Genomic DNA, 21,016 nt, shown 5'->3' on the forward strand with positions numbered 1-21,016 from the left:
TATCTTCCCCGACTCTAGCGGTAAAATATAAGTCCATGGGAACAGAGTTTGTCTTCTCAATGCTGTGTATCCTGCTATTAAACAATGTCTAGTATCTAATAGATGATCAATAAGTGTTTATTACATGAATGTATGAAAAGTATTCTCATTTCATTATTTTAAAAACAGCATAATGTCATGTTATGTGTCAATTATACCCCAATTTGACTTTTAATTAAAAATAATAAACTAAAATAGCCTATATCTGTCATTTTTATTTCATTTTTCCATAATAACTGTTTGGGAGTGTGCCCTCTACTTCAAGTGGATGTTTTATTTGTTTGTTTAATTTCCAGTTTATCACTTTCTGATATGATAAAATGGCTCATATAAATTTTATACTTTGAAACTGAGTTTATCTTTGTGTCTTATTTATGATCACTCTTTGTAAATGTTCCACAGAAGCTTAAAAAGATGTCATATTTCCTCTTTGTAAAAGAAAATTTCTATCTATGATTCAGATTTTCTCTGTTTTTGACAACTTTTGTTTATTTCAGCTGTCAAAGTTTGAGATACGTGTATTTAAAAGTCTCCTACAAACATTGTATTTCAAGCACTTTTTCCATATGTTTCTAGCATCCTTTGTTATTGTCACAGAAAGGTTCAGCTATTAGATCTTTATTGTGGATTATACCTCTGTTCAGTATAAAATGTTTTTCTTTGACTCATTTAATGCTTTTTGACATGACTCCTCTTTGTCTGAAATAAGTCACCCCTGCTCTCTTTCTGTTTGTCTGAAGAGAGAATCTGGGAACCTCTGATAGCTCCAAGGACCCCCTTTCCTGATGTACAAAAAGAGGTAAAAACAACGCCCTGAGGACCAGCTGAACTCCAAGGGAAATTAATGCACTGTATGTTTCAAATGCTTATTGTGTAGGCAAAAAAGAGGATATATTGGTGACTCCTCCAGGAATGCTGAAATTGCAATTTTTCTAGGGCCAGAAATTGCGTACCTGTCAGCCAGCTTAGAAATCTCCTACAACGTCCAACCATCAAGACTGTTCCCCAAGTGGGTGCACTTGGGATTCACCCTGGACTGTGTAAGTGACCCTCTTGGGAAGCCGTTCCTGGTGCTGACTGTGATTTGAGATAACTGGACAGGTTCCTAACATAGCTGAGGGATCAGGGTGAGGGGTGAGGTGTAGGAAGGCCTGGCTCCTGGGTGTCCAGGCAAGAAGTTCTGTTCCCCTCAGGCTCCCTCGCTTCATTTGACTGGCAGAGGTTTGAGACATCCTCATCCATTCCCACTCAACCCTAGTCCTGGAACTGAGGTATGGGAGTGGAAGATGCTTGAGACAGGTCATGATGCTCTTAAAATGAGGCAGAGCCTTGAGAAGTCGTCATTCCCGTGAAACAAAACCCAAAACAACATGCAGGTTTGGCCTCACAGCACCCGGATATGGTGGCAAAATAAGAAGCAAGCAATAATGCAGTAGCAGAACCCTGGCCGAATGGCAGGAGCCCTGTGTGTGATGCCCTGTCAGTGTGACTGGCTTGCCATGTTCACTTTTCTTTATGTGAAAAATGGGCATGAGCAAGGCGGGGAGCACCTCACTTCTCAAGAGCTTTCTGCAAATGGGTGAGGAAAATGTGCTAGTCTGTGAAGTGCTGAGAGCTCTTTGGAAGAAAAATGTAGTTTTTTATAAAAGACAAAAACAGTACAGCTGAGCTGTAGTGGAAACTGGGATTTGCCACCAGGTGCCCCTTCCGTTTCAATGCTGTTGGCTGGTGACCCTCAGCTGCCCCCCTGAGAGAGCTTCCCCTCCCAGGTTAACCCCTGTCTCTAGGTGGCCCACATTCAGTGACTGATCAGTAGTGAGTATAAAGCTCTTGTCACTTTGCTCCAACTCAGGAAACCCTGAAGGTCAGTCTGGGTCTGAAACTCCCAGGGAATCTTCTGAGGCCTTCTCTGTGATGACTCAGCTGGATGGCTTTTAGGTGAAGCCCACCTACAACACGAGCTATGTAGAGTAGTGCGAATGATTTACTTCTTCTGTGTTCTGTCTCCAGAAACTGAAGCACATCCTCAGTACAGGCATACCTCACTTTAAGGAAAAACCATTTTTTAAGATGTGGATTGTTTTTTAAAGAGTTAACTTGGAGGGAAATTTTAACAATAGCTACCATTAATTTAGCACTTAATATGCATCAGATCCTTCTAAGTGCTTTACATGCATTAGCTCATTTGATTTTCGGAACAGTCTTCTGAGGTAGAGACTACTATTAGCTTCATTTTATAGCTGTGGGAAACTAAGCTTGGAAAGTTTCAGTAATTTGCCCAAGTCCACATCTAGGAAGAGGCTGGGTAAGATCTGAAACTCAATTCTGACTCCAAAAAACTGGCAAATGGACAACCACACAATACCACATCTTGGAACTATGCTACAGCATGCTTCCCTGTAATTCCTGTAAACAATGAATTCTTTTGTAGCACTGAGAGAATTGGATTTGGAAAAAAAGGAGGGTGAATATATTTTCTAGAAAAAAAAAGGGATACTAGGTACTGCATAAATATTAAACCCTTCCTCTTAGTCTATTTTCTTCCATGTCCATGAAAAGAACTGGAAATAGAATAAGAAGCATTTTTCCAATATTCAAATACATCAGAAATGTATAAAATATTCAAGACAGTAGCGTCCACAGGACAGTGCATCTTGAAAATAGGCCTTATCTGTTGCCCAAGAGGTAGGGGGCTATTTACAATTTCAGTGACCTCTGGTTTCCGCAGACAGTGTTAAGCAAAATAACTTTTAGCGCATTTTTTAAACCTCTTCAAAAGAGAGTTTATCCTATCAAGGCTGTTTTCAGTGTTTCCATCCCTCCTGCCTGAGCCCGGCACGTGTTCCTCCATCCTAAACGTGCCCACCTTGGACTGTGCCCTCGGAAGCCCTGCTTGCTTCAGCAGCTGTTTTATCCCCTGAAGAGGTCCAGCTCCCAGCCTTCGGCGAGCAGAGGCGAATTTGCCTGCATTTCCACAAGGGCACTAAGACCACCCCGCCCGACACCACCCCCACCCCATACCAAGCACCACGGGATCAAGGGTCAAGTTAGCATCTCACTCTCTCTTTTTTTCTTTTTTCTTTTTGGTCACACAACGCAGCATGTGGGATCGACCAGGGATCGTCGAACCCTTGGGCAGTGAAAGTGCAGAATCCTAACCACTTGGCCTCCAGGGAATTCCCAGCATCTCTCTTTACAAATTCCTTCCCATCCTCGCTGGGAATTTAAGTAACACCCAAAGCACTAGTTGGGCAGCATTCCAAAGAGTTTTCAACCACATTTTAGCCCTCATGCGCCCCATCAGACACCGCAGGCCAGATCCCCGTCTCAGGCACATCATTCGCGTCTGCCTGACGGGCTGAGAAAGAACAGAACCAAACTCTCTCAGGTCGGAGGCCTCATTCTTAGATCGCCCGAGCTGGTCCTGGACCCGTGTTCGGCTCCTCATCCAGCGCTGCGGGCCCCGTGCCTGAGCCGTGCTTTCCTCTGGTATGCTCACAGCCCCTGGCCACGCCCTGGCGCCCTCCAGGTGACTCCCCAGTGGTTTGAGCAGCCTGCTTTGTCTGATCTTTCTATTTCTCCAGCCCCACCAGGAACCGGGAACGATGTGCTGGGTGCTGTGTTATGTTAACAAAGGACGCTCAGCAGGCATCACGGGGCCAAAGAAGACACTGAGCCAGGAACTGGCTGCACTGGTTGTGGGGGGGTGATGAGTGCTGGCTTAGCTTTAGAGAGCTTTCTGGGTGCAGCTCTGACTGGAGACCTTCAGGCCGTCGTGATTCAGTCAGTGCTATAATAGTGGCAGTGCTCACGTATATCAAGGATTGACTGTGTGCCTGGCAACCTTCTGAGTGTTTCATCTACATGATGGCACTTAATCTTCCCAAGAATACTGTGAAATAGGACCAATAATATCCTTGTTTTATGGATGAGGAAACTGAAGTTTAGACAGGTATCTTGCCCAGGGTCACAGAGAGGGGCTGCGCCAGGATCCACACTGGTCTGGCTGTAGTGTCCATCCTGGACCCCCGGCTGTGCTGCGGTTGCTGTGTTGGTGGCCCATGGGCTGGGTTGTGTTTAGCCTCCCAGCATTTTGAAAGACATTTAAAGTGTGAGCCAATATTTTAAATGCAAGAGATTTCACTTATAAACACATTCAAAATTCTACCATCTTTTTAAATGTGGGTCTGTCTGGCAACATTGGGCCCTCAGTCCAAAGGCTCCCATCTACTGGAGGTGAGCATTAGCTGCCCGGTTAGATGGGGCCTGTGCTCCCAGTTTCCACAGAACCTGGTCCAGCAGGCCGGTTCTGTTCACCTACCTGAGCGACTCCCATGTGCTCCTGAATTGCCCAGTCCTGTTACACAGCCCCCTCTTCCATGGTTTGGGGGCGGTAGGTTTATCCCTGACGTTGTACTGCCTTGGAAACAGAATCTGGGGCTAACACTCCTGTCCTCAATTAGGAGCAGAGAACACAGATGTAGGCTGGGGATGGTTTGGAGCAACATGGCGGGTTATTAGTTTAGGGTTAGTTTCAGTCCATTCATCTCCAAGGCAGGTGGCAGGATGAAGGGGTGGCATGCAAAATGCTGGAAAGTGACTGTGGACCTGAAATTTACTCCAGGTTGTCCCACAGGCTAGTTGTGTGAGCCAGGTTGAGTCACTTTTCTCTGCACCTATAAAAGGAAGAGATTGAAGTTGATAAGTTGTAAGACAGGTGTCAGCTCTGAAACTCTTCTCTGCTACTGCTTGGAAGTCAGATTTTCACATGAGAGGACTGACTTCGGGAGTATCTATCTATCTATCTATTTATTTATTTATGGTTGCGTTGGCTCTTCGTTGCCGTGCACGGGCTTTCTCTAGTTGTGGCGAGTGGGGGCTACTCTTGGTTGTGGTGCGCGGGCTTCTCATCGCAGAGGCTTCTCTTTGTTTTGGAGCATGGGCTCTAGGACCGCAGGCTTCAGTAGTTGTGGCTCGTGGGCTCTAGAGCGCAGGCTCAGTAATTGTGGCGCACGGGCTTAGTTGCTCCGCGGCATGTGGGATCTTCCCAGACCAGGGCTCGAACCCGTGCCCCCTGCGCTGGCAGGCGGATTCTTAACCACTGCGCCACCAGGGAAGCCCGGGAGCATCTCTTAAGGAGGTGGACAAGTCTTTGTAAACTGCCTTCAGTGGGTGCAGATGAACAGGTAAGTAGCAAACGACTCTGGCTGGCTCAGCTTCAGAGCTGCAGAGAGGCCACAGACCCAGCCCAGTGAAAAAAGGTGTGGCCTGAGTCACTGGAACCTTTTGGATATCAGAGCTTTCCTTTATGTTAGTTCAGGGGCCAGGGTGGGGCTTGGTTCTTTATTTAGAACACCATGATAATAATCACTGAAAACAGTGCTTGCCAGAACAAACATCTCACCCCAAACAATATCACTGGGAACTATATTAGATGGAATTGCACAATCTTTCAGTGCATTCAGAGGAACTCACAGGAACTGTATCGTTTTCTACTCTCTCTTTTAAAGCACACACCTTATCACAACAAAGTAAACCTATTTCTCGAATTAGAGTAGCCATGAAAATAAATAGTTATGTAACAGATTGCACTAAAAGAAAGAAAGATACGTCAAGAGATCAGGCATGGTCCAAGAAAAACCCTCATAATACATTTTTCTTACATGCTTTTTTGCACTTCTGGGGTGTTGTAATTCCCTCTGGCCTGTCAGCATCTCTCAGTATAAGTTTCACTGGCTTCTCAGAGTTAACCCTATTTTCTCTCTGGCAAAGATGGTGTGTACAACCTGAAATTCAGTTGCTTGTCTGAAAACTTGATCTCAGGTATGACTTCCCAGTGTCCCCCAAGCTTCGGCAGGTTTGAGGGTAGACGTGGGGGTGGGCGCCTATAAGAAATAAGTGCCCTCTTCTGCGAGCCAGATACCAATCAAGGCTCCGTGAGGCCTCTGTGAAGAGGTGAACTTGACTGAGACTGCACCTACTGGCTTGACCTTATAGAACCTTGCCTCTATATCCAGGGCCCACTGACTTTCAAGCTTGTGCTAGAGCACATCATTTATTAGAATGGAAATTTTAACTCCATAGGTCTAAGGTATGGACGGAGAGAGAGTCTGTGTTTCTAACAGCTTCCCTAGTGATGCTGATGCCGCTGGTCCGTGGACTGCATCTTGAGTTGCAACGTCCTACACTAGTGGTCCTCAGAGTGTGCTACCAGGACCAACAGCATCAGCGTCACGTGGGAACTTGTTAGAAATGCACATTCTTAGGCCCCGCCCCAGATCTCCTCAATCAGGAGCTCTGGATATGTGACCCAGCAATCTGTATTTTTAACAAATCCTCTAGGTTATTCTGATGCATGCTAGAGTTTGAAAAACCACTGTCTATACCACTGTTATGGGTTGAATTATATACCAAACATATATTGAAGTCCTAATCTCTAGTACCTGTGAAGGTAACCTTATTCAGAAATAGGGTCTTGGTAGATTCAATCAAGTTAAGATGAAGTCATTAGCATGAGCCCTGATTCAACAGGATAGGTGTCCTAGTAAGAAGATGACCATATGAAGACACAGATGCACAGGGAGAAGATGGCCACGTGATGAGGATGGCAGAGATTGGAGTGATGCATCTATAAGCCAGAGAATGCTGAGGATGGCCAGAAAAAAACAGAAGCCATAAGAGGCAAAGAAGTATTCTTGCCTACATGTTTTAGAGGGAGCATGGCACTGCCAACACCTTGATCTTGAACTTCTATCCTTCCCAACTGTGAGACAATAAATGTCTGTTATTTTAAGCCACCCAGTTTGCAGTACCTTTTTGTGGCAGCCCAAGGAAACTCAAACAACCATGAAAGGCTTTCCCTGCTCTGATAGAATGTCCCTGTGTTGACAGGGCCCAGATGCAAGATTTTGACTGATGGGTAGCAGGATACAGGGAAAGAAGTGGAAGAAGGTAAAAAGGAAACAGGAAGCAGTGATAATGTGTGGTCTGAGGTATATGTGAGTTTAATGGTTTTTAAAAAATATTTGTAAGTTAATTTAACAAACATTTATTGAGTCCTTACTAAGTGCCAAGATCAGTTTGAGGCCCTGGGGATACGATAGTGCTCAAGACAAGATCCTTTTCCTCAAGAAGCTTCATTAGAAAACAGGCACTTACCGTTCAAGAGTAGTTGCTACTCTGGGGAGAAGTACAGAGGACTATGGGAGTGGGGCAGCCATAGACAGTTTTGCAGGTTGTATACTATGCAACACGTCTCTGATGTCAGTGGTCTTCCTTAGGATCCTGTGGTGCACAGTTGCTCAACTGAACGTGGTTACACAACTGGGAAGATATAAGAAGGACATTTAATTCATTCGTGAGGGGCAAGAAAAGCTTTCCAAGGGAAGTAGGACCTAAACTGAGACCTGAGGAGTGAGCAGAAATTAGTCAGGTGAAGGAGGCTGAGAATGGGGAATTAAGAAAGTGTTTAGAAAAAGAAAAGAGCATATGCCAGACTGAAGGATGGCCAGAGCATCTATGAGGTGTGCATCCAGTCAAGGACTCTGTAGAAAAGAAGTTAACTATTAATTAAGAGGATCATCCTTTCATTAGAGCCTAGAGTCCTCCAGATAAGTCCCATTTTGTAGCAAGACTTTCTTTCTTTGGTTACTCAAATATCCCCCAGAGTAATTAAAGCTTGTAAGTCTTAGTCATAAAACTGATGCAATTTGCTTGTAATAGAACAGATTAGGTGTCTATTGGGATAAAATAGGGTAGGATAGGATAAGATAAGATAGAATAGAATAGGTGTCAGTACTGTGTTTAAAGTGTTTTTGTGTGATAGACTAAAAAACTGTAATCTCAACTTTCTTCACTGGCCAGGGGTCCTCTCCTTTTCCTCCCTAATGAGGGTCAGGAACTTGGGAGGCCATATTAAAGCTGGCTTGTGTTTTTAATGTATTCTCTTGGAAACCTGAGACTGTGCAAAGTCCATTCACATAGAGAGAAAGAACTTGCTCAAGTTCTACCCTTGGAGCTAGAAAACTAGTCTTCCCTTCGGTGCTAAGTGTGAACTTCTAACTGTGTGGCCCAAGCTGAGGGCTTGACACAAGCTTGGACGAGGCAGCCACTGCTCGATGGGGGCAGCCATAAGCCCATGGCCAGCTGGCCAGGCTGCTCCTAGTGACACAGGTTCTCCAGAGTGTGCTCAGTGCTTTTCCAGCAGCACACAATAGTGTGCAGGTGAGAGCAGGCTACACCGAGCACTGGGGCTGCAGACCGGGCATGGGGGTGAAGGGGAGGGTGGGGTACCAGGGGAGGCCCAGAGGGCAGCATACAGGTGGAGAGCAAAGGGTCACAGTCCCACACCTCACCTAGAGGGGTAAGCTAAGTGCTGGTTGCTTATTTCTAAGCTTCAGATTCTTTTAGGACCAACTGATGACATTCCCCCTTAACATCAGAAACGCCAGGGGTGGAAGAAACCTAAGGGTCGTCATGTGCAAGAACCCTCAACTCCTGCCCTCCACCTCCTCCAGAACTTTCCTGCCCTGCAGCCCACCAACACCTAGGCACACGGGATACAGTTACCCCTTGACTCAACAGCACAGCTCTGTCAGCTAGAGCTTTCCCTTTGAACTGAGTGAAAACTGATCTTTCTGTAGCTTTTTTTCCATCTGCTGTCCTTTCCTTGGAGAATGTTGGCTTTTGTTTTTCCTTTGCTCCACCACAACCTTGCTAGGTGACCTTGAGCAACTCACCTTGTCTTTCTGGGCCCGTACATTCTCTGCCTGTCTGATAGGATTTCTGGCAAGATCAAATAAAATGATTATATGAAAGCACTTTGAACAAGTAGATTAGCACTAGAACATAACAAGTCCTGGTGGTTATTGGTGTGTTTGGCATTACCATGCTTTGGCTCTCTTTGAACGTGACCTCTCTGGGATCCGCCAGCTGACTCTGAGAAGAACAGCTTACATTCATTGCCCAGCAGTCCCTGAGTGAGTCCCTTCATTGGTCTGACCTCCCCATAATGAAGGAAGTGAAAACAACGTGAGGAATCTGAAGCATTTTGGACCACATCCCAAAACATAGCACTAACAACTAATGTACATCCAAGTTTTCTGAAAGGATGGGATCTTGTCCAGGTATCCCATCAAGCACTATGCCCTGGTGTATCCAAGAGCTCTTTAACAGCGGTGTTTACACATCCCAAACCAGCCATCGAAGCCACTTGAACTTCAGGTGGCACCTGCTTCATTGCAGCAACAGCATCTTCTGAACCATTGGCACTTGTGTCACTTCCCACTCATTGTCCCTGGGCCAATGATGCGGAGACAATGGAAACCATAAGAAAGTCCCACTGGTCCCAGTTAAGATTCCCCTTCCCTCTAACCAAAGGATCAGGGCCCACAACTACCTGCCAAGTTTCTACCCATCTGTAAAGAAATGACTGTAAAGGCAGTAAGTATTTTAATGAGTACAGATTCCTCAGTCTGGAAGTATGTGATACCTAGCCATGGACTGACTTCCATCATTCAATATTTGTTGAATACCTTCTGAACTCCAGGCCCTGTGTGATATGCTAGGAAACAAGGATACAGAAGCACAGCCCCTGCCCTCAGGAAGCTTTCACTGGGGAGAGTCTCAGACATCTCAACCATAAGTGCTCTGAAGGGCTGTAGGTGCTGTGACAGACTGAAGTGTAGGATACAATGGGGGACATAGGGAGGAAGGGATCTGTGCTGTCTGAACAGGGTAGGGTGGGGTAGGGTGAATCAGAGAAATTGTTATATAAAAGTGATATTCAAAGTTGAGTCTTGAAAGAATGGGTACTCAGTGTGTGGTTAAGGGCCTGAGGCAGTTAACCATTTATCTGAGGCATAATCTCTAGTCACACATCAAGGCTGGCAATCCCATTGGATACAATCTGATTTCTCCATTGCTTGGCTGAGGAGTAGAACCAAGACCTCAGCTCTGTGACATTCAGTGTCAGCTGCCACCTTCTCAGTTGGAGGTTATTTTCTTTGTGCTCTCATGTCACTTTCTGAATTCCACTCTTACAGGACTTGCCCAGTGTAGTAACTGCATATGTGTCTGTATCCCCACTTCTCCAATTAGGCTGTGACTGTCTTGAGAGAAGAGTCTAGGTTTCTCTTGACTTTGTTTCCCCTTCATTAAACAAACATTTATTGGGCCCTACTAGTACCAAGCCCTATGATAGCACTGAAGATACAGTATCAAATAAGACAGACATGGTTTCTGTCCTCATGGAATTCCCATTCTAGCAGGGAAGATGGTCATTGGACAAATAATCAATTACAAGTGTGATCAGAGCTTTGAAAGGAGAAGCCCAGAGTGGTGTCAAAGGGTAAAACAAGGGTGCTGATCTAGTCTGGGGATCCCAGGAAGGCACCCCCAAAGGATGTTTAAGCTGGAAGACACTTGTCATCAACTCTTGCCTGACTGGTTTTACCCCTTGCTGCCATGCTCTCGTGCTACCCGCTAGTTCCAAATTCTACGAAATCCCCATATTTCTTTCCCTTCTCCGTCTATCCCCCCCTCGTTCCCCTCCTCTTTCTTCTTCTCTTCCTCCTCCTTCTTCCTCTTCTTCGTAAAACACCAAGATTTGTTTGAGCAAATTGTCATCCAGGAAGCAACCACATTTCCCAGCCTCCCTTGCAGCTAGGAGGGACATATAACTACATTCTTGCTACTGGAATGTGAGTGGAAGTGATGTGAACAACATCAGTACAACATTCTTTATAGAGAAAAGGGCTTGTACTCCACTCTCCATTTCCTACTGTGTGGGAAAGGACAACCACTGCAATGGCCACCTTTAACCAAAGATGGGAGCCACCGCTGAGGATGGAAGAGCTGCCCCCATGCCTGTATCCCTGGATGACCTTAGGGAACAGTGCTATGTGTCTGCTCTAAAACTCCCGCCTATCTGTGGACTTCCCAACAGGGAGAATTAAACTTCTGTCTCGATTAAGCCACTGCATTTTGGATCTCTTTGCAGGGAACTTAAGCCTGTAACCTAACTCACGTATCCAGGGTGATGTCTTTAGCTTAGCTCAGGACCACAAAGGCATTTACCCAATTTGTCATTATCTGTGAATAGTTATAGCATGAGGTTTCTCTTCAATGATTTTCCAGTTTAAACGTATCATGATCCCCATCTGGCTGTCGTTTCTTTTAGCTCTTCCTCCCTCTTTGCTCACTTGCTCCTTCTTTCATTGTTCAGGTGCTCTAAATATTTGAAGGAGAATGGAAGTCATACAGTCATAGGTTTTTGTGCCAGGTCACAATGCCTTGGGGAGAATGGACTAGGAGAGAAAACGGATGTGAAGGAGGTTCTGAGATGAAGATGAAAGCCTTAAGTACTTGGAACTTGGCTATTCACAGCTCTCCATTAATGAGAATGTTTCTACCACATCTTCAGAAAGAAGAAAACTGCAACCAAATAAGCTGTTATGAGAGATTCATTCAAAAAACCAATTTCCTAGGCTTTTGCTAGACTTTCAACCCAATTGGCTATTCTCCCACAGTGGCAACCACAGCCCAGTGGGAGATGGGATGGGAATTTGTCATAATGGCTCTGAGGCTGTCCTTTCAACCCTGCTTTATTCCTGCTTTGTCAAAGTGGACACTTTCATATTATGGGGAAATGGGCTATAACATCCATTTTAAGGAACTTATGCTTAAGAAATAGTCTACAAATGTACAAAGCTACATGTATAAGGATGTTCACTTTGGTGTTGTTTTCATTAGTGAAACATCGAAAACAATCTAATGTGCATCAATAGGAAGAAACTTAAATTTAAATGTATGGTTTATCTTATAACGAAAACAAAGGCAGCCACTTCAAAGGAGATAGGTCTGTATGGGCTGACCTGCAAAAATGTGCATGATAGATTGTTAGCAAAATGATTTTTTTTTAAATAAAAACAAACAACTGATGTTTATGTATGTATTTTCATATGCCTAGAAAAATAGTCTGGAAGGACACACATAAAATTATTAATGATGGTTACCTCTGGGGAGTAGAATCAGGGGAGATGGGGATAGATTTTCATATTTTACTCTGTATGATTCTATAGTGTTTCAATGTTTTTATAACAGTAGAAATTCACTGTGAGGCAGGGATCATACTTATCCTGCTTGTTGCCCTTTCATGGACAGAATATGGGAGTGATCAACGATGACAACAATATTATTATTATTATTATTATGATGTAGGTTATGTAGCACTTACAATATAGTAGGCACCATCCTTTGAACTTTATATATATATATATATTTTTTTTTAATTAATTTATTTATTTATGGCTGTGTTGGGTCTTCGTTTCTGTGCGAGGGCTTTCTCTAGTTGTGACAAGCGGGGGCCACTCTTCATCGCGGTGCGCGGGCCTCTCACTATCGTGGCCTCTCCCGTTGCGGAGCACAGGCTCCAGACGCGCAGGCTCAGTAGTTGTGGCTCACGGGCCCAGCCACTCCGCGGCATGTGGGATCTTCCCAGACCACGGCTCGAACCCGTGTCCCCTGCATTAGCAGGCAGGCTCTCAACCACTGCGCCACCAGGGAAGCCCTATATATTTTAATATATCTAATTTTCATAAATATGCTATAAGTACTGTTATTATCTCCATTTTACAGATAAGGAGACAGAAGCACAGAGAGGTAAGCCAGCTGTCCAAGGTAACCAAGTGACGGAGCTGGGACTGAATCCAGGCAGCTTGGCTCCAGAGATTACTCTTAACCACTCTATGTTATGTTGATTAGTTGATGGAATGAATGCATGAATGTTACATTTTTTTTTAATGTTTTTTGGCCAAGTCTCCAATAAGTAGAAGAATCAATGAACTGGCAAAGTTCATTCCCAGAGCATTATGCTTAATCAAGGTTCTACAATTCATCTTTCATTGCAAGGTAATGGGCTGTTTATACTCAGAGCCTTCCAGATGCTGACAAGACACTGATGTTAACAGTTGTTGATGAGTGACTGGGAAAGGCTGAACATTTTAATTTAAAGTAAGTAAAAGAATTAATTGCTAGCAAATTAAAAGGCTTCATCTGTCATTTCTCTGCTCCTCAGTCTTCAGCCTTCCACCCAGAACAATAAGAAGGGCATTGTGAGCACAAGCGTGACAGGCTGGCTTTTCCTTTCTAAGACACCTGGTTTTGCAGCTTGTGCTTACATCTGGGGACCTGGAAATACAGGAAAGAATTCTGTACTCCAGAAGCATCTCTATGTCCTTAAGGGACCAATAGGACCCCCATCCCCACTCAGGGAAAAAGGCTAAAGCATAGATTGTGAGTTCTTGGAGTGGGGGAACTAGATTTCATCACATTTGTGTCCTCAGCCTCTGAGGGCCTGGCACATAGTACGTGCTTTACGTAGGACGGGTTGTCGACACTGTTTGGTCAGGAGAAATTTTGATGGTACAGAGGAAGTTCAATGAAAAATAATAAACACTCTTTGATTGAAATAGTGTTTTCTAAATCTGAAAATAACGTTCATTCAGCAAACAGGTACTGAGCACGTACTCTGTGCAAAGCATGTTGGTAGATATAGGTGGATACAAGAGAGTCCCAGTCAAGGAAAAGCAGTCTCTCTCTCCCTCTCTCCCCCTCTCTCTCTCATCTTAAAGATTACTCAGGAGTAATTTTGTGGACATATGAAATGTGCAAACAGAATTTTTGTAGTACATGTGGAACAATTAAAATTAGTTCTTCAAGACAGTTGAATGTCGTTTCCTGTCAGAGTGGAGGTTGGTTTATCTGTGCACAGTTGAGTTGAAGGTTTGTTTGCAGATAAGCACTCTTCCACGGAGAGTCAGAAGAAAATCCAACAGAAAGACATGTCAACCTGTTAGATGGGACTAATGACCTATTTGAGGGAGGGGGGAAGGAAAGGAGAGCTTAAATTAACAATTGTGCTAACTATTGATCTTTAATGGCCTTACAGAAAGGGCATAGAGCACTATGTAACTGAGACACAGAACTGCGATGGAGTTAGGTACTCGGACAAAATGTGTGCCCCTCCCACTTCTGTCTTCCTCAGAATGGATCTGCGCAAGCGCTGAAATTCTGAGCTGCCGCCGCAAAACAGGACATCACAATTCTCAGATTGTTTCCAGTCAGAATATTAACACCTGATTGACTATTTTTCATGAATCTTTTAATCTTTGGGAAGACAGCATAGTGTAGGGGAGGCCTTGGTGTCAGACTGCCAGTGTTCAAAATTCAAAAGCTGTGTAACCCTGGACCAGGAAACCTTATGTAGACAGTAATATATTCAAAGGGCATTGCTAAGATTAAGTGAGATGATATATGTAAAATATGTGGCACACCATGAATCCTCAATAAGTGCTAGCTAGCTATTATCATGTTCCGTAGAAACAATAACAAGTAATGTGTGCAGAACCTTAGTTTACAAAGTGTTTCACATAAACGTTCTGGGATGAAGCACTGTCCTTAAACCTCTGGGCTCATACAGATCTGAGTTCAAATTCTGGCTCCCTTCTCACCAACCCTGCAAACGTGAGCAAGTCGGTTAATCTCTAAGCCTTACTTTCTCTATCTGTAAAATGGGATAATAACAGTACATCAGATGCATAAGGTAGTCGTGAAGATTAAATTAAATAATTATGTAAGTTGTTTAGTGCATACTAAGTGCTAGATAAATGTCAGCAATTACCATCCCATTTCTCCTCCTAATAGCTCTGTTATGAGGGACCTACGACCCTGTACGTCAGAGTTTTTCATGTTAGCTGGAAGCACCCAGAGCAGGATTGAGATCACACTCTGTGCAAGCCCAGCACCTGGCTGAAAACATTGTCCAGTGGTGATGTAAGGGAGGTGTTTCAGAAAATGAGTTGGAGGCTTTAAGGAGACACATCTGTACCTGAGCCAGGAATGAAGATTCTAGCCCCAGAGGCCTTAAAGCCAGCAAGGGAGGTCTGGAGGGAGGACTCCATTTGAATCTGGCAGGGTGACACAGTAATCCCTTCACCTCCCTAACTGGGGACGTTGAAGTAGACCTTCCCTTTCAGTCTTCTCTCTGCTTATCAGGAATAAAGTGTGGGGAGATCAGGATAGGTTCCAAATGTGTCCAGAGGGCTCTTAGCCGTCCTCAGAGCTCTGCTGAGTGTGCCTTGAATTAAAGAGAGTACAGGACGTGGCCTCATAGGGGTGGGGTCATCTGAGGCCTCTTGGATAAACCCCTGAGTTGTCACCAGAAGGCTGTGACTCAGCTCTGAGATCTGCTGAATCAGAGACGATTGTCTCCCTGCAGGCACCTGTAGCAATTGCAGCAAGAGACAGGAAGGGACTGAATTCTATTTCTGTTGATCCTATCCTTCATCTCCCACCATCCCATCCCCTCGCCCACCATTCACTTTCTTTTTCCCCCTCTAGTTACCTCCCAAATCGTTCTCCCTCCACCTTGTATTCTCTCTCCGTAGAGATGCCTACTTGCTTAACTCTGTTTTGGAGTTCTGTGTATGCTTCCTCCTCCGCTTAGATCTTACGCTGATCTAGAGGAGTGTCCAAGAATGTCTATGCTTAGTGTGTACCTCAGTGTGTGTGTGAATATGTGTATTTGTGTGATTTAGATAAGTAGGTAACCGGGACTTAAACCAAAATCATGACACTAAACCTAAACATGCTGCTTTGCTAAACTAAGGCAAATCTGAAAGTTAAACTTTCCTTGAACCAAAAAGTTTAGAAAAAAATGGCTTGGTTCAACTTAAGACAAGGCAATAGAATTTTTCAAAAATCACTTAATCTTTTAAGAAGATAATACATTTATAAGGTTCAAAATTAAATAAATATATATCCATAAATATGTATTTTCTATCCCTGTCTCCATGTGTCCAATTCCTCTTCACCTCCCCAAACTGGTAACCATGTTAATATTTCCTGTGGATTCCTCCAGAGATTTTAAATACTATACAAGTAAATACAAATTTACAATGCAATCTCTTCCTTTCTACACAAATGAGAGCATGCTATGCATTTTACTCTGCATCTTACCTTTTTTTTTCCACTTTATAATCCATCTTGGAAATCTTTTAATTCATAAGAAGTGCCCTCATTCTCGTTTTACAACTACAGAGTATTCTATTGAATGGATGTATTATCATAATGGGCTTAACCAACCTCTTATTGGTAGACATTTATTTTTATTTATTTATTTACTTATTTTAGTTTGTAAATTTTCTTTCTTTTTTAAAAATTTTTTGGCTGCGTTGGGTCTTCGTTGCTGCGTGCGGGCTTTCTCTACTTGCAGTGAGCGGGAGCTACTCTTCATTGTGGTGCACAGGCTTCTCGTTGCAGTGGCTTGTCTTGTTGCGGAGCACGGGCTCTAGGCATGCGGGCTTCAGTAGTTGTGGCATGCAGGCTCAGTAGTTGCAGTGCGTGGGCTCTAGGGCACGTGGGCTTCAGTAGTTGTGGCGTGTGGGCTTCAGTAGTTGTGGCTCACGGGCTCTAGAGCGCAGGCTCAGTAGTTGTGGCGCACGGGCTTAGCTGCTCCACAGCATGTGGGATCTTCCCGGACCACGGCTCCAACCCGTGTCCCCTGTATTGGCAGGCGGATTCCCAACCACTGTGCCACCAGGGAAGTCCTGGTAGACATTTAAATTGTTGCCAATTTCTTGCAGTAGCAAACAGTATTCCAATGAATTACCAATTTTTTTTTTTTTTTTTATATTTTAAAGCACTATTCATTTTATACTTCAAGGTACCATGTAGCTTTTTTTAAATTTTATTTATTTTTGGAGTAAAATTACTTTACGATGTTGTGTTAGTTTCTGCTGTACAATGAAGTGAATCAACTATGTGTATACCTATATCCCCTCCCTCTCAGACCTCCCTCCCACCAATTCTGATGGTTATTACTAAATTGCCCACCTACAGGTGGCACAAACTGACACTTGGAACAGCAGTGTAGGAGAATGCCCATTTCCCCCTTCCCTGCCAACACCGTACATTAATACATCATAATTTTAATACCTAGGGTGGTTTTTTCCTAGCAACAAAGCTTGGTGTTTTCACTATTTGTTTCATGTTGGCTTGTGGGAACGGATAGGGTGCCCTGGTTCTGGGCTTGGTCAGTGGGGGAGGGGAGGACAGCTGACACTGTCCCCGGGGAGAGAGCCAGGAGCCTTGGCTGGAGACAAAGGCACCTCAAGAATCTCACCTGTTTCTTTGCTTTCTTCCTGGCAAGGCTTGCCAGGGAGATTATTTTTCTTACTAATTTAATAGTGAAAATGGTATTTCATTGTATTTTGAATTTATGTTGCTCGTAATATAAGAGAAGTTGTTATTCATGTATTTAAAAGTTGCTTGTATTTCCTTTACCTGTGAACTGTTTCTTTACATTTTTGCCCAGTTTTCTTCTGGGCAATTGGGTTTTATCTTATTGACCTATAGGAGCTCTTAAAATATTAAAGACATTAAACTTTGTCTGTGAAATGAATTATAAACAACTTGCTCCCAGTTTGCCATTTGTCTTTTTACTTTGCTCAAGGAGATTTTGCCAAGCAATGATTTTTATTTTTATGGAATTTAAGTTTTAAATCTTTTACTTTATGCCATCTAGATTTTATATCACAGTTAGAGGGTCTTTTCTACTCTGAATTTATATAGGAGCTTTCTTTTTAGGTTTTGTTTTTTACCTTTCTTATTTGATTCATTTGGAATGGATCCTAGTGTAATGCATTTTACAATTTCAGTGAGAATGTGGAAGGTAGGGCAAGGAGGAAGGTCAGAAGGATGTTCCCATGTGGGCTGAAGGCTGGAATCAAACACATTCAGAAGATTCTCATAGCTTTGCCATGTTCTTCATGTGTCCCTGCCCCTCCAACCACAGTCCTTTGGCTCAGAGGTGAGCATCTGACCCAAGATAGACCAATCAGAGCCCTTCTCTGAAATTTCTGAACTTGGGCCAGAAGAGAATCAATCAGGCAGCCATAAAAGGTAAACCTTGGGAGTTCCACAGGCCAGACTTCCTTCTACATAAGATAGCCAGGCAGCAGTGAAGGAATAAAACCAACACAGAGGAAAAAGGCAGAGATGATGGAATACTACTCAAGAGTACAAAGGAATGAACTACAGATACACACAACAACATGAATCAGCCTGAGTGAAAGAAGCCAGACAAAAATAAGCACCTACCATATGATTCCATTTATACAAAACTCTTGAAAATGCAAACTAATCTAGAGTGTCAGAAATCAGATCAGTCATTGCTGGGAAGAGGCGGGTGAGGAGAGGTAGAGTGGGGTGGGAGAGAGGAATTACAAAGAGGCGTAGGGAAAATTGGAGGTGATAGATATGTTCCCTATCTTGAATGTGGTGATGATTCCATAGGTGGGGACATATTCCAAAACTTTTCAAATTGTACAGTTTAGATATGTACAGTTCATTTTATGTCAATGATACCTCAACTAAGCTGTTTTAAAATAAGGCAGAGATGAGGTGAAAAATTAACCCAGAAGTAAGTACAAGCGAGGAATGTATGTATAGGAGGGAGGGAAAACAAGAGAAAGAACGGATTTAGATGGTATCTACTTCTCTCATTCTAGATGCCTGGCTGCATCTGCAGTTTGGTGTCTTAACCCAAACTTGGATTATGAGGGTAATATATTTATCACTTTGCCCAGGCTGAGTGTCTGTTCTTTGCAGACAGAATGATAGAAACATAACCACCCCTTTCCCAAGAAGTAGCCCTATGATTCCATGTTTTTCCCTTTTCTTCCTTACCTTTCATACCCAGCTGTCACTAAATACAACCAACGCCGCCTGGAAGTGCTTGTTCTTTCCCATCCAGACCTGCTGAGAGCCCAGGCTCTCATCATCCTCCAATTAGACTCTTTTCGGGCCTAGCAACTGGGTTTCCTCCATCTTCTACCCTCCATATTGCTTCCAAAGTTGCATATTTAAGGCATAGATCTGATCTTTTCATGCCTCTTCTTAAAACAATACTGTCAACACCTCGTGACAACACGTCTCTCACTGCATCTAGCCGCAGCATCTCTCTCCGGAGCGTCCCCACCATCCTCCACTACCCTGGCAGGCATCTAGCTCCAACTGCACACTTGCCCTTGAGTGCTCCTATCCTCTTTGCCCACCTGACAAACTTCTAACATATTCAAAGACCAATTCAAATGTTATCTTTTTATAGCTTTTTTGACTCTCTCGGGCTGAATTAATTGCTTCTTCATTTGTGTACCCATAGCTCTTATCATCTCTGTTGTGATTGATGACTCTGTCTTTCCCACAAGATGATAAACTTCTGAAGAGCAGGAAGTGTGTCTTATTCATCTTTATAAACCCAGAAACTAGCATAATTCACAAAATGTAGCAGATGCTTACTTAATGTCTTTTAATTGATGTAAATTGAGGGAATCAAAATAGACCAATGGTTTTCAAGTCTTTTTGAACACCCCTTAATACCACTCTTTTTAAAACAAAATGTTGCAAGGAATCTTAATACATGTACAGAATTCAGATAAAGGTGGAACTGACATGGCTGAAGGAGGGATTAGTGAGTTTGAACCAGAGGCTATTTTCTCATTCTGGTTTTCAATAGTTTTCTATCTGCATCCATTTATAATATATTTGCTTTTCTGCCACCTTCCTCTATTTCCTCATCTTCTCCACCACCTAATGAAGACTCCACTCCCCCTCTCTGGGAGCACCCATAACTCTCCTGTATCACCAGAGACCCCAGAAGACAACTCCCCTGTGTTACCAGGTGCCCCTGCTCATAGCTTTGCAGTGCCGTAAGAAATTCCCAATTGTCAGGGGGAAAAAAAGAAGGTTTTGGACAAAGAGATCTCCAGCCACAAAGACAGATCTTATAAAGAGGTCTCTGGCTATTTGATTAAATTACTAAGCTAGTTTCCAAAAAGTTGGATGAAAGAATCAGCATATCTCCAAAGTGCTGAGGAATCTGGGAGTTAAGCCATTGCTGTTGGGTTCTTCTCCTATTAATCCTTCCTGCATGCAGAGTCTTAATTTAAAATTTTGAGTCTGTGGTCTTTTATTTGCAGAATTCCACTTTACAGAACTGATTCTGGTATTATTTTCTGTCTTGTATTATCCAAAGAATCACCATGTATTAATTTTCCCTGCAGTTTTATAAAACCCAGTAGGTTATGTTTGGAACCCATAGGAAGCATTCAGAACACTGTGGCATATAGAATTTATGATAAAGATAAAACAGAAGCAATTTCATTGTGTTTGTAGGCCAAATGAGGGCATTGGACGAGATGATCTCCAAGGCCTCCTCCAACCTTGTGAGTTTATGATTTCTGGGCAGACGAGAACAACAGCATAGGTTTCAGGTGAACTGTGTGAGAAATAAATTGTTCTTTGCACAAATGAATAGAGTATAATCTCAATAAATCTCAGAAAGAATATTTCAACAGAAAGAACATTTCAAAAATTATCTTCAGTGTCTCATTGTACGTACAGTTTCATTTTTGTATTTTTTTCTTACTTTCTTAGTAATGCCACTTGCATGGGGTTTCAAGTGTGATTCAGCAAATGGCATGTCTACTTGTGATATCTTCCATACCTCCAGGACAGAGGTCATTAGAGTCATGGACCTAAGGACGTTTGGCAAGGTCAACAGGACTAAGTGAGGAAAGGAGAGGACTTTTTCCAGCTGCTAAAAATTCAGAAAGAGGATGTTTCAAAAGTTGGCCTGTTGATAGGAATTCAACATGTATATTAAAGTTACATGGTTAGGTTGCCAGGTTAGATCCCAAGAGCCATTTAACCCAAAATATGAGAGGATCATTAAAAGCTTTATTTTGATATTTTGCCTCATATATGGCATCATTCTCTTGGAAAAAAATCCATTCTGGGTTCTCTGCTTCTATGCTGTGGACACATCTCCCTAAGCCTAGCAGTAGAACAGACCTGCAGTGGTGGGGACTATTGTGGGCAGTTGGTCTCAGTTACCCACAGTTCATCCAAGTTTTTC

General features: G+C 43.3%; 1 long non-coding RNA gene across 1 annotated transcript in view; it reads right to left on the reverse strand.

Moving 5' to 3' along the window:
* The window catches only part of LOC309617526, a 67,313-nt gene that overhangs the window by 23,408 nt on the left and 22,889 nt on the right, over positions 1-21,016 (reverse strand). The gene's annotated exons all lie outside the window — the stretch shown is intronic.

This window comes from Balaenoptera borealis (genome assembly GCF_965194805.1).
Source record: "Balaenoptera borealis genome assembly, chromosome: 1".
Taxonomy (NCBI): Eukaryota; Metazoa; Chordata; class Mammalia; order Artiodactyla; family Balaenopteridae; genus Balaenoptera; species Balaenoptera borealis.